The 14,735-nt window shown below is 45.9% G+C and overlaps 1 long non-coding RNA gene across 1 annotated transcript in view; it reads left to right on the forward strand.

The window, feature by feature from the left end:
- Positions 1 to 14,735, forward strand: part of LOC144177958 (uncharacterized) — a 62,846-nt gene that overhangs the window by 17,406 nt on the left and 30,705 nt on the right. The window contains exon 2 of the long non-coding RNA XR_013323890.1: positions 5,980 to 6,197. This is a non-coding gene — a long non-coding RNA (uncharacterized LOC144177958). The remainder of the gene's footprint in view (positions 1 to 5,979; positions 6,198 to 14,735) is intronic.

A 14,735-nucleotide genomic window follows, 5' to 3' on the forward strand; every position in this document is an offset into this window, starting at 1 on the left:
ATCGGAGTGGGACACGCAGCCTCGCTCCCTTCAGCTCAACTGCGCATGTCCGTGAGCTTTCCACGGCCGATGCCAGGTGACGGCACCGGTATATTCGGCCATGCGCTCCGCGGTTCGCATTTGAATTGTCCATGACTGTACGTCTGTGTATGTGAGTGTGTGTGTGTGTGTGTGTGTGTGTGTGTGTGTGCGTGTGTGTGTGTGTGTGTGTGTGTGTGTGTGTGTGTGTGTGTGTGTGTGTGTGTGTGTGTGTGTGTGTGTGTGTGTATGGGCGTGCGTGCGTGCGTGCGTGCAGGCGTGTGGGTGTGCCTCGTTGTTTCCGATGAAGACAATGAATCCGATCGGCTACGGAAAGTCCGTCCTGTTCTTGACATCATTAGAAACGCTTGCCTCCCTTTGCCGAGCTCACCGAACATCTGCGTTGATTAGCAAATTATTCTTTTCGCCGGTAAGTGCCGAGTGAAGCAGTTAGTTCCTGGGAAGTCCAACCGGACAGGCCTGGAGAACTTATCTTGGCAAGCCCTTAAGGCCTTGTTTGTCTTTAATTTTGAAATCTTTTAGGAAAAGTAGCCTCGCACAAAAGAAGTATGTTATCGGTGCGGCTTGCCCCCATTTTCCGCAATCCTCTAAAGAATTTCGAGGGCAGAGGGATCGGCGGCATCTCAGGAGATTTTTTATTATTTACTTGCAATAAAAAAATCTCGGGCGATCTCCACCAACGTGACACCTGGGGAGGGGCGAAGCACGCAGTGTATGAGCGTATTCTTGGCGGCTTGGTGTTTTTGCCAACGTAGATAAAAACGTTAGGAGGTACAAATAAAGAACTTGGCTGTAAAAGTCTCGTCTTGGAAGCAAGGAGCTCTCTAGCGCGAGGCGTAAACGAGTGTCCCTGTGTTTTTTTTTAAGTAGGCGTTACGAAGCGCTCCAGCGCGAGACGTAAACGAGTGCCTCGTGATTTTTTGAGTACGCGTTACGTTCTAGCGCGAGGCGCCAACGAATCTCACGGTGTTTTAGTACCGTGGCTACGTGAGACGGCGATTATGACGACGACAACGGGAGACGCCAACAGCCACAGCCGCTAAGGCGATTCGTCACTAATAGGCGCCTAATTTCAATAGCAAGAAAGAGCAATTAAAATAGTCGGTTCTGCCAAATGTAGTCACAAAGGTTCAACATTGTCCTGACGTGAAACCTGTGGCACATCAAGTTTCTGAGTGAAATGAAGAAGAAACGAGAAAATGGAAGGCACAAATAGCGGTGGTGAATGATACCTCGTAAAACGAAAATCAACAGTGTCCTAGCATTTTTAAACACATGAAAAGTATTTACTTTGGCGCCGTCGATAGAAAACATCCAAACTAAAAATCGCCATTGTTTGTCTGCAGTATGAGCGCCATCTAGAACCTACAGTTGCATGAAACAGAGACAGATTGCCCCACCAGTCTTTTCGAGACTATTTTGGTTTCGCTTTCAGCCAATTTTGTTTACAGAGAGCTGAAATCTGAGTGTACAATATGTCGTGCGCGGAGTCTTAGAGGCTATAGGTCACGGTCAGGACCGGTCACAACACTTAATGGCCGAGCAATGTTTTTCCGTGTGACGCGATGCGTGACGTTTGTAAAAGGTGTCGGACCCTTGAGAACCCACCATGGGGCTTAACACTAACACGGCTTAAATCTTGTCAGGGCGGAAGATGTTTTCCTGTAAGAAACAAAAAACTTGTGCCCCCAAGCCGGGGGAAGTATCGAATTTATCCCAATTTTGTTGATTCAAGTGATTCGCTCAAAAGCATGCACCCGAAGGCGTGCATTCCCTCCTTCAAATACTTCATTCTTCTAAAGTATTGTGTTGCATATTTGACGTCGATAGAACCAAGATTGGAATTTCTGTACGCAAGATATTTCTTATTTTTGCTGGATGTTCAATTATCTTTTTTAGCTCCTGAAATTCATCACAAGTACGTAAAAAGAGCTGTAAAATTTTACATTTGTTTAAGCTGGGGTTTACATTAAACGGGATATTTGCTCGATTTGGGCGTATAGTAAATAAGGTATTAATTTCCGTAGTTGCCGAAGTGCATCTTTTTAATTTACTAGATGAGCCCAAGAATAAGTGGTAGGAAGACGTAACGTAGAACGTTTATTTATCGCGGGGAAGAAATCAGCCGGGGTGTTTTTGCATTGCCTCGCCATGCAAGAGCCTCTCCAAAGTAATGCAGTTTCACCCAAAAGAAGTTAAAAGGTGAGCCGCAGCGTTGCGGTGTCATTGCCAACTTCTGGTTCTATCCTCGATCAGTAAACCTCAACTTGTGGATAAATTTATGCTTCAGTAGACTGTGCTTTAAGGTATATTTATATCCTTGTACAAGAGAAGCCACACATTTTTATGCCCTGCCCGGTAGTTTTACAGACTGCTAATCATTAGTTGTGTGCACCTAGCATGACAGCAGCCAAAAACGTTCGTACGAGGCAGAACTGTATGTCCCCTCCTTCTCGTACGCATTACCTTCATGTAGCAAGTAAAACATTATTACGGAAGATACGCCGCACAAACGGGGGCGGCGGCCGACAAGCGGAATAGGTACGACATCGCCCTGCGGCTGTGACCCTGCGGCTGTGCCCGCGCAAGTGGCACTCGGTGAGAACCCTTTTCCTCCCACGTTCACTAGTATGAGAAACATTGTTGAAGTTGTAGCTCGTTGAGAAGAGCGACATTTTTTTTGTGCTTGGTGTACATTTCGGCAGATTCATATCAAGTGCGAATTGCTGCGAACAGGCTTTACGTGGCTATGGAACTTTTTACGCCTACTTCTATTTTTTACGAGGGGAAAAAATCGGCGATTGAATCGGTTTCTTTAAATTCAGGGACACTTTACGTAAAAAAAATTGCCCCTCAAGAAAATGCATGTACACTCTCCCTGCAAAATTTAAATTACGGGAGGTTAGCACAAAACCGGCATAAAATTTGTGCAAAAGTAGGCCAGCTATGAGTACTGAAAATTCGCGAGTTTAGTGCCCAATATTTTTTTATGACTGACGTGCCCCGTTGTTTTACTTTGAAGGGTAGAAACTTTGAAGGGTACGTACAAACAGCACTGACTTATATTTTGCTGGTTGGTACGCGGTTTTTTTTTTTCATACACGTCGGCCGCAGATAATCTGAAGAACAAACAAATATCAAACGTTTACTGCCATACGACCAAGGCTGTTTATCTTTATGGTCCATACTTGTCCACGACCTAGGTTCTCGTCAGCTGTTTCTTATCAGACACGGACGCCGCTTGCCTAAAGAAAAAAAACCGCCATGAAGACCGCCTCGGTGCTCATAGCGAGACTAAAACGTACCTCGCAGTCCTTGATCTATTCAATTTGGAGGGGTAGGGGTGATACAAAAATTGGGATACGCTTAGGGCTGTAAATTTAAAACCTTCAAAAAAAACCATTTAATTCCGAAATACCGTAATTTCTCACCCTCCTAATTGTGCGTCTGTCAGCGTCGCCTTTCACCGCCGAGGTCTCTTTATCGGCGCGGCAAATATTTCCGTGACATTTCCGTCAACAGCTCCCCAAACGTTTTGGTCTACCAATTGTGCCGTTTTACGGTGACTGGAAGCACCTGAGTTCCAAAATGCTTCCGAGAGGTAGCCACCATGTTCGCGTAGATGGCGAAAAAACTATTGTGCATCTCACAGCCTTCCTAGTTAAACCTGCCAAGCTCGCCTAGTTATTTGCAAATGCGGCGAAAAACAAAGCCTAAAGCATTCGACGAAAGGATGTCATCAAGCAGGGCTAAGCTATTCTGTCACGTACTAAGCACCTCAGAATTCCCGTCAAACGATATTTGCATTTTTTCGACCGGCAGTTTCCCGCTGTAGACTGCTCTAGAGGGCATAGAGCCCGCAAAATCACGCGCAAAGCAAAATTACCACGGAGCGTAGCCTTGAGAACAGCGGAGACACGAGGAGTCTCAGGCGCACTTGTTTAAGGGTATCATCGAACCTGCTCCATGCAGCGGGAAGAGTGTTTTCCAGGGAATCGGAGTAACGTACGTCCATTAGTCGCTCAAGTCACTTACCCCAGCGTAGTACGTCCGCTTAGTTTAGATGCCGCTGCCCAAAAGCGCTCTCACCCTCACCGGCACATCATTACTCTTGTGCTGGAAAAAATGCTTCTTAATGCGCAAGATCCAAAGCGTCTGGTTCAGGCAGGTAACAGGCCTGAGCAGAAAACGCGTTTTGATTCACCCCTCCAGTGTGAACACGCGGGCCCAGGGTTACTTGTTGCACTTGCTTGTTCCTGTGCGCGTATACTGTAGCGACTAGTTTTGGCCTGCCGCTACGATATCATGCTCGGTCCGGCGACGAAGTGCGCAATGCCTCTGGAGGTACTGGGGTTAACGCTTTTTAATATACGGACGACGACACTGGGTTACAATTCAAGACATATACCGATTACCGAATATACACTATTTCCATGAAAACGGAAGAACACTTAAACGCACTCAGCTAAGCACATTTAAGAAAGAAGAAAACGTGGCGCAAACTAGACCTGGACTAATAAAACAAAGTAAAACATATACAGGCGCAAACTTGCAACTGTTTATTTAAAGGAAACCACATGAATTTATACGTGACTTATCTAAACTGCAGCGGTGAAGCGGTGGCGTATAGGTAGAACACCCGCCTCGCGTGCAGAAGGACCGTGGTTCGAATCCCGGTGCCGGTCAATTCCCACCGGATTAAAAAAAAATCCGCGCATTGATGGAATTGCAGAAGGAGGCTTGGGGTGCGGCCAGAACCCGGCAACCATTGCCGGCAACGCACTCCCTCACCAGAGCAGCATTGGCCACCCTGGTGTAGTAACGGCCACAACCACCCATGAATACGCTAATTAACCCACGGCCCTCAGTCTCCAGTGGCTGCGAAGCAACTGACCACAGCGGTGGTCAGAAATGTGACGCAACAGAGGGTGCTAAGAATTCCTGGAACCGGACAGGCCGCCATTGTAATCTGAACCTGGCAACGTTTAACACGAGAACCTTATCTAGTAAAGCGAGTCTAGAGGTGTTGTTCGAGGAATTAAAGGGCATTAAATGGGATGTCATAGGGCTTAGTGAGGTTAGCAGGATAGGTGAAGCCTTTGCGGTGCTGGAAAATGGACACGTCCTATGTTACCGTGGTCTAGTGGAAAGAAGAGAACTGCGAGTGGGACTTCTAGTCAATAAAAGCATAGCTGGCAACATAGAAGAATACTATAGCACTAACGAAAGGGCAGCAGGTCTTGTAATTCGGCTCAATAAGAGGTACAAACTTAAGATGGTAAAGGGCTACGCGGCCACATCCAGCCGTGACGAAGGTAGTGTGACACCTCTATGACGATGTGGAATCGGCAATGGCTAAAGCAAAAACACAGTATACCGTAGCTATGGGGGACTTCAATGCTAAAGTAGGCAAGAGTCACACTGGAGACAAGGCAGTTGAGAACTATGGCTTAGGCTGTAAAAATAGCAGAGGGGGCCTACTAGTCCAGTTCGCAGAACGGAATAACCTACGCATAATAATTACCTTCCTCTGCAAACGGAAGAGCCGGAAGTGGACGTGGTGGAGCGCGAATGGAGAGCATAGACCTCATAGACCTCATATTATGCGATAACCCTGGCGTCGTGAAGGCTGTGGAAGTGCTCGGAAGGGTAAGGTGTAGTGACCACCGTATGGTGAGATCTAGAATCAACGTAGATTTGAAGAGGGACCGTAACAAGCTAGTACGAAATAAGCAGATTAAAGAGCTAACAGTAAGACGTAAAGTAGAAGAATTCAGGATCGCTTTCAGAACCGACATTCAGCTCTTACCGAGGAAGCAGAGTTTACGACACAGGAAGCCAGCGATCACCTGGACTTGGATACAGCGATACGGACTTGGCAGCAGCGGGGCAGCGCAGCACAATCGCCTGACTTCCGCGCTTTTTGCAATCACCGTGCAGATACGAGAGACGGAACGACATCACCCGGCCGCCGCACGTGTGGAACAAGCACGCTTCAACACGTGACCTTTGACAAGTCAGCGACACCCGCTTCGCCGCATCGCCACCAGGGCTCATCGCTATAAAGCAAGGGCACAGCGACGGACCAACCACTTGGCAGCAGCGGGGCAGCGCAGCACAATCACATGACTTCAGCGCTTTTTGCAATCACCGTGCAGGTAGGAATTGTTTCACTTCTTTTTTTTTAATGCTGTCTTGCTGCTGCCAGTAACAAGTATGCTGTTGTTTCTTTGATTCTTTAAGCGGTGGTATAGTAGAACTGTTGAAATGACTACCAACGCTGAATTAGCCAAGGAAGTTGAAGTACTTCGCAAGGAACTAGGAGAAATGCATTAAGGCCTTAAACTTTTCAATGGGCTTTATGAGGAAGTAAAAAAAACCAAGAGTTGCTGCAAAAGGAGAACAAACAGCTCACGAAAAAAATGAGCAGCTGACCCAACGCATGTCTGAGCTGGAACAACATTCGAGACAGAATAACATCGAAATAAAAGGCGTGCCTATGACGCAGGCTGAGCACTGCCTCGCTATACTGCAGCAGATCGGTGACAAAGTTGAGTGCCCGATAAGCGCTGCCGATGTAGGCGTGGTTCATTGTGTTCCGGCCAAAAATAACGAGCAGCACATCATAGCAAGAACTTGCTCACGTACTAAGAAAACTGAATTCGCCGGCAAAGCGAAGAAGGCTCGACAAGGACTCTGGCTCGACTAACGGCTGGTGCTATCGGCTTTCAAAGCCATTCGGAACAGCCTGTGTACGTGAAAGATCACCTGACACCGGAAAAGAAACGCTTGTTCGCTAAAGCTTTGGCCAGAAAGAACGAGATGAACTGGCAGTTTCCTTGGGTTGAAAACTGCCGCATAAAGGCCAGAAAAGCGTAGGGCGATCGCATACACCGCATCTAGAAAGTCAGTGACGTGGCCATTATTCTCGTAAATCGTTTTATGTTGCTAGCTTTCCATGCAAGATATCGATTATTACTCGGCTGACCAACTAAAGCTGGTCTTTCAAAGCACCTGTTTAACACATACGTCGCTCAATAATTTCAACATACGAATCCTTTCTAAGCATTATGACGAATTAGTTAATTTCCTAACCCTCGCGGAGAAAAACTTCTCTCTTATCTGCCTTTCCGAAACTTGGCTATCACCTACTAATGACCGACTGTTCGGCTTAGCTGGTCATATATCCGAATTTTCCCATAGCCCAGACAGCCGTCATGGCGGATGTGCAATGTATGTTTCTAACTGACTGAGGTACTCTCGCCGCTATGACTTAAAATTTTCTACTGATAAGTGTGAATCTGTCTGGCTTGAGTTTGACGAGTCTTTCCTGCCAAATAGGTAAACGGTTGTTGGTTTAATCTATCGCTCCCCCGCCTCATCTTATTCTGACTTCTGCAATAGACTTGAAAATAATTTAAACTGTCTTACGGACCAAAACAAAAACATAATTATTACTGGCTTTGTTAACATAAACATAATAGACCTCACTGACAGCTCATGCTCGGAATATATTAACTGCATTCTCGGTCATGGTTTGCTGTCGTTAATCAACTTGCCGACTCGTTCTTCCGATCATGGCCTGGGCACAGTAATCGATCATATTCTCTCCAATGTTTCCTTCTCTCAGAGCGCTGGAGTCGTAGACTGTGACATAACAGATCATTGTGCTGTTTTTATGTTAATTGAAAGCCCGATGGAAATTACGCCAAAAACATTTCACAAGCAATCCTTTGATAAAAGTAAATTTTGTCGATTAATCAGTTGTGCCGACTGGAGTGATGTTTTAAGTAACAATGATCCCAATGCTGCCTATAACAGCCTGTCTGAGAAAATAATTGATGTGATTACTGCATGTACGACTTTTAGCTGCTACCAAAAAGCATTTAATGTTCCTAGAAATCCCTGGTTAACCGACGGGCTTTTACGCTCCATACGCAAGCGGTTTAACCTATTAAAGAAAGTTCGGCGCCAACCATTTAATATACCTGTCTTGAATCGGTTCAAGCATTATTCAAATAAGCTGACCATGCTATTAAAAGTAGCAAAGAAAAACTACTATCTAGACCAAATAAATAAAAATAGCAACAATAAGAACTGGAAAGTCATAAAGGAATTTCTAAATCAGTCGCACCACACACCTGAAATAAAAGAGGTTAGTGATGGAACAAATATTTTAGTAACCACGCTGAAATAGCTAATGTTTTTAATAACCATTTCTGTAATTACAGTTCTACCACAACATCAAATTTTGCACCTTGCACTCGCTGTCCCCATTCATTCTACTTGCAGCCCAAATCACCCGAGGAAATAGTGCAAGTGATCAAAGCCCTAAAAAGTTGTGGGGCTGGATTGGATGGTACCCATGCTGCTAGGGTAAAACTTGTCCGCAACGAACTTTCCATTGTAATCGCCCATGTCATTAACAATATTTTTGGTCTGGCGTTTTTCCGTCTGAACTTAAGAAAGGAAGAGTAGTACCCGTTCATAAGAAAGGTGATAGTGGTGTGTAAATAACTACCGCCCCATAACCATACTGCCCTTTTTCGGCAAGTTAATAGAAAAACTTATTGTAACTAAGCTGTGGAAATATATCAACAAATTTCAACTACTGACCCCCTGTCAGTTTGGTTTTCAGCCTAATTTTTCTACTGAGGCTGCTCTTATCGAGATAACTGATTTCATGAAACAATCCATTGATTGCGGCCTATTTGCAGCAGCTATATTTGTCGACCTCACAAAGGCATTTGATTCCATTACTCACGATATTCTTTTTTCAAAATTAGAATCATTGGGTGTCTGTGGGCCAACATTAGCCTTACTACAGTCATATCTGGCTGATAGGCTTCAGGCTGTCGAATGCAGTGGCATACTTTCCGAATACAAGACAGTAAATATAGGCGTCCCCCAGGGGTCCATTTTGGGCCACTGTTGTTCTTGTTATTTATAAATGATCTCCCATATTGTTTACATTTTTCAAAATGCATGCTTTACGCAGATGACACACGGTTTATTTGCCGGATTCTGACCTCTAGAACCTAAATTAAACGACTATTTAATAAGGTTATCCGATTGGTACCGAAACAATAGGTTAAATATAAACCCCAGCTTCACCAGTTTCATATATTTTCACTCCCATCATAAGCAAATTACCTCAATTCCGCATCTCCGACTTTGAACGCATTTTATCTACCCTTCAGATTACACCACATTCCTAGGAGTGCTCCTCGATAAACATTTAAAATTTCACTTCCACATCAAGTCACTTATTAGTAAAGTTGCGTTTGGTATTCATGTACTAATTAGAACTCGCGCATATTTTTCTCTGCCTGTTCTCCGTTCTCTTTACCACTGTTTTGTACACAGTCATTAACAATTTGTTTAGGTTCGTGGGGAAGCACCTATGATGTTCATCTATCACCGCTTGTTTCTTTGCAAAACCGAGCCATCCGAATCATTAATTACAGACATCCGAGAGACAGTGCTCCGCATTTATATTTTGACCTTCGAATCCTACCCCTTCTATCTGAATATAAAATAAAAATGTGCATTTTCCTCCTTCGTGCTAGAAATAATGAATCCATGCACACCTGCATCGACCAGTCGTTACTTTTAAACGCCAACAACACCCGCTTTTCAGAACACAATAACCTAATTCTACCAAACATTCGCTCTAACTACGGCAAACAAACTGCCGTATTCGCGGCCATTTCAATGTGGAATGAACTACCGACCCCCCTCAAATCAATTCACTCTCCTAATTTTTTCCGAAACCAATTAAAACGTTTTCTATTATCAACTTGGCCTAATGTATACACGTGTTTTTGTTGTAGCGCCATTTTATTTTCAATGCTTCTGTTCTTACGTCGAATCGTTTTTACTGCAATTTTTATGCGCATATGTTTGTACTGCTACAAATGAATGTATATTTGTGTGCGTATGTATGTATAAACATATATGTATGGCTTTCTGCCTGTTTTCGCTCATTCTCGTTTGATGTGTTTTTTACTTGTTGCCTAATCTACGCTGTTCGGTTATGCACTTTGTCACAGGAGGTCCCCCCGACAGTTTTTTAACTACGGGACCTCCTCGATATTACTATTTGTGCGCTCTTTTAAAACGTGAAAATAAAAATAAACTTCAATCTTCAACCTTACACGCATTATCACGGAGTGTACAGTAGAAGTCGGGGCACGATGGCAAGACAAGATACTGGTAAACTTTCCCAAGAGACAAAAGATCTAATTAAGAAACGGCAGAGAATGGCTATCCCCACCCCAGCTGACAGAATAAAACTAGCGGAGCTTTCGAAGTTAATCAATAAGCGTAAGACAGCTGACGTACGGAAGTATAATATGCAGAGGATCGAATACGCTGTCAGGAACGGAGGTAGCCGGAAAGCAGTGAAGAGGCGTCTTAACGGTGGGAAAAAATCAGATGCAAGGCAATGTCATAACAAATAGGGATAAAATAGTCACATACAAGCAAGGCAATGTCATTCGAGATGTAATCGAAAGGCGTGGGTTCGGTCCCAACTCTGGGCGCGTGTTTTTTTTTTCTTTCTTTCTTTCGTATATTTAAAAAAATGTGAATTCAATTAACCGTAGTCAAAACAATGAGCCTAACCACACCCCTATGCCTCCTTTGGCGTTGTAGACTGCCGAACTATCTTTCTGTATTTCCTCAACGAGCCCCTCATTACCTTACTATATTATTCTGCGAAAGCCTAGCGAGGGTCTCGGTTCTGGACGCCTTGATGCCTAGGTAGCATAAGAGGGCTTCCCGCCAGTTACCCGCCCGTGACAGGCTGTAGACGTTTGCGTCACGCCACGGGGGTTGAAAAGAAGGTCCCCTTCTCCCTGTGTAGCGAGAGTGGCGCTGGCTACCACCTTCAATCGTCAGATACACTTCTAGTAAATATAAATAGCTCAGAAAGTGAAGGAGAACACAGTCGCCCAGATAGCTGAATTGGTAAGGCATTCAAGATCTTATCGAAAGGCGTGGGTTCGGTTCCCACTCTGGGCGCTTTTTTTTCTTTCTTTCTTTCTTTCTTTGTTTTGTATATTAAAAAATGTTAACTCCATTAACCGTAGTATAAAAAAATTAAAGCCGTTCCACTCAACGTGAAAGCTCTCGTAAATGCAGAGCAGTGATTCGCCATAACGGCCTGTGGCACCGTTATCCGCTTACTGCACTACCCATCACGATCTTCGCCTCCCTGCCTCACTTCTCTCTTGATGAATTGAAGGGAGGTTTGTCCAAAGCAGTTCAAATTTCCCACCTTTGCAGTGCTCGCGCGCCCTCTGCCTGGAACGAACAGCGCGAGCGGTTCTCGGACGTGCCGGCACCTTACTGCGCAGTCCACAACGCGTTGTTTTTGGCGGTCCCATCTACCCGCGAGGGGGACTCGAGTAATTGCATCGCATAGGGGGTGGGTGTATTGCGTTAACGTTTAGTGTTTGGGGAGTTGGTGGTAGTGAATGCGTTGTATGACCTGCTTCTTGACGTAGTTTGAATAAGTCAGCGATATAAGGCGCGTTCGTAGCCTCCCATTCTGTGTCGGCTTTGTGGTGCAGTGGGTAGAGCACCATGTACATTGCGTTCCGCCCGCAGGGTCGAGGGATCGAAACCAGGCGCCAGATAGTATTTTTTTTTATATAGTGTAGGGGGAGGGGTGCGGACAACGACGGTGCGGACTATGACGGACGTCAACGCGGGTGACACGTGAGTTCCTGAAATGCTCTGCATTTAAAAAGAGCCTAACCACACCCCTTTGCCTCCTTTGGCGTTGTAGACTGACGACCTATCTTTCTGTGTTTCCTCAACGAGGCCCTCATTTTCTTACTATATTATTCTGCGAAAGCCTACCGAGGGTCTTGGTTCTGGCAGCCTTGATGCCTAGGTAGCATGAGAGGGCTTCCCGCCGGTTACCCGCTCATGACAGCCTGTAGACATTTGCGTCACGCCCCAGGGGTTGAAAAGAAGGTCCCCTTCTCCCCGTGTAGACAGAGTGGGTCTGGCTACCACCCTCAAGCGTTAGATACAATTCTAGTAAATATAAATTGCCCAGAAAGTGAAGGAGAACACAGTCGCCCAGATAGCCGAATTGGTAAGGCATTCGAGATCTAATCGAAAGGCGTGGGTTCGTTCCCAACTCTGGGCGCGTGTTTTTTTTCTTTCTTTCTTTCGTATATTTAAAAAAATGTTAACTCCATTAACTGTAGTATAAAAAAAATTAAAGCCGTTCCACTCAACGTGAACGCTGTCGTAAATGCAGAGCAGTCATTCAAAATAACGGCCTGTGGCACCGTTATCCGCTTACTGCTACTACCCATCACGCTCTTCGCCTCCCTGCCTCACTTCTCTCTTGATGAATTAAAGGGAGGTTTGTCCAAAGCAGTTCAAATTTCCCGCCTTCGCAGTGCTCGCGCGCCCCCTGCCTGGAACGAACAGCGCGAGCGGTTCTCGCACGTGCCGGCATCTTACTGCACAGTCCACAACGCGTTGTTTTTGGCGGTCCCATCTCCCCGCGAGGGGGACTCGAGTAAATGCGTCGCATAGGGGTGGGTGTATGGCGTTAACGTTCAGTGTTTTGGGAGTTGGTGGTAGGGAATGCGTTGTATCAGCAGCTTGTTGACGTAGTTTGAATGAGTCAACGATATCAGGCGCGTTCGTAGCCTCCCATTCTGTGTCGGCTTTGTTGCGCAGTGGGTGGAGCACCATGAACATGGCGTTCCGCCCGCAAGGTAGAGGGATCGAAAGCAGGAGCCGGACAGTATTTTTTTTATATAGTGTAGGGGCAGGGGTGCGGACAACGACGGTGAAGACTACGACGGACGTCAACGCGGGTGACATCGTGAGTTACTGAAATGCTCTGCATTTAAAAAGAGCCTAACCACACCCCTTTGCCTCCTTTGGCGTTGTAGACTGCCGACCTATCTTTCTGTATTTCCTCAACGAGGCCCTCATTTCCTTACTATATTATTCTACGACAGCCTAGCGAGGGTCTCGGTTCTGGCAGCCTTGATGCCTAGTTAGCATAAGAGGGCTTCCCGCCGGTTACCCGCTCATGACAGGCTGTAGACGTTTGCGTCACGCCACGGGGGTTCAAAAGAAGGTCCTCTTCTCCCCGTGTAGTCAGAGTGGCGCTGGCTACCACCCTCAAGCATGAGATACACTTCTAGTAAATATAAATAGCCCAGAAAGTGAAGGAGAACACAGTCGCCCAGATAGCCGAATTGGTAAGGCATTCGAGATCTAATCGAAAGGCGTGGGTTCGGTGCCCACTCTGGGCGCGTGTTTTTCTTTATTTCTTTCTTTCGTATATTTACCAAAATGTTTACTCCATTACTGTATAAAAAACCAGCCTAACTACACCCCTATGCCTCCTTTGGCGTTGGTGACGGCCGACCTATCTTTCTGTATTTCCTCAACGAGGCCCTCATTTCCTTACTATATTATTCGGCGAAAGCCTAGCGAGGGTCTCGGTTCGGGCCGCCTTGATGCCTAGGTAGCATAGGAGGGCTTCCCGCCAGTTACCCGGTCATGACAGCCTGTAGACGTTTACGTCACGTTCCGTGGGCTGAAAAGAAGGTCCTCTTCTTCCCGTGTAAACAGAGTGGCCCTGGCTACCACCCTCAAGTGTCAGATAGACTTCTAGTAAATATAAACAGCACAGAAAGTGAAGGAGAACACAGTCGCCTAGATAGCCGAATTGGTAAGGCATTCGAGATCTAATCGAAAGGCGTGGGCTCGGTCCCCACTCTGTTGCGTGTTTTTCTTTCTTTCTTTATTTCGTATATTTAAAAAATGTTAACTCTATTAACCGTAGCAAAAAAAGAGCCTAACCATACCCGTATGCCTCCTTTGGCGTTGTAGACTGCCGACCTATCTTTCTGTATTTCCTCAACGAGCCCCTCATTTCCTTACTATATTATTCGGCGAAAGCCTACCGAGGGTCTCGGTTCTGGACGCCTTGATGCCTAGGTAGCATAAGAGGGCTTCCCGCCAGTTACCCGCTCGTTACAGGCTGTAGACGTTTGCGTCACGCCCCGGGGGTTGAAAAGGAGGTCCCCTTCTCCCTGTGTAGTGAGAGTGGCGCTGGCTACCACCCTCAACCGTCAGATACACTTCTAGTAAATATAAATAGCTCAGAAAGTGAAATAGAACACAGTCGCCCAGATAGCCGAATTGGTAAGGCATTCGAGATCTCATCGAAAGGTGTGGGTTCGGTTCCAACTCTGGGCGCATGTTTTTCTTTCTTTCTTTTTTTTGTATATTTAAAAAAATGTTAACTCCATTAAACGTCGTATAAAAAAAAATTAAAGCCGTTCCACTCAACGTGAAAGCGGTCGTAAATGCAGAGCAGTGATTCGCCATAACGACCTGTGGCACCGTTATCCGCTTACTGCTACTACGCATCACGGTCTTCGCCTTCCTGTCTCACTTCTCTCTTGATGAATTGAATGGAGGTTTGTCCAAAGCAGTTCAAATTTCCCGCCTTCGCAGTGCTCGCGCGCTCCCTGCCTGGAACGAACAGCGCGAGTGGTTCTCGCACGTGCCGGCACCTTACTGCGCAGTCCACAACGCGTTGTTTTTGGCGGTTCAATCTCCCTGCAAGGGGGACTCGTGTAAATGCGTCGCATAGGGGGTGGGTGTATTGCATTAACGTTTAGTGTTTGGGGAGTTGGTGGTAG

The sequence above is a fragment of the Haemaphysalis longicornis genome, unplaced genomic scaffold (assembly GCF_048455015.1).
Source record: "Haemaphysalis longicornis isolate Haplotype H1 unplaced genomic scaffold, Haemaphysalis longicornis Haplotype H1 scaffold_1, whole genome shotgun sequence".
Lineage (NCBI taxonomy): Eukaryota > Metazoa > Arthropoda > Arachnida > Ixodida > Ixodidae > Haemaphysalis > Haemaphysalis longicornis.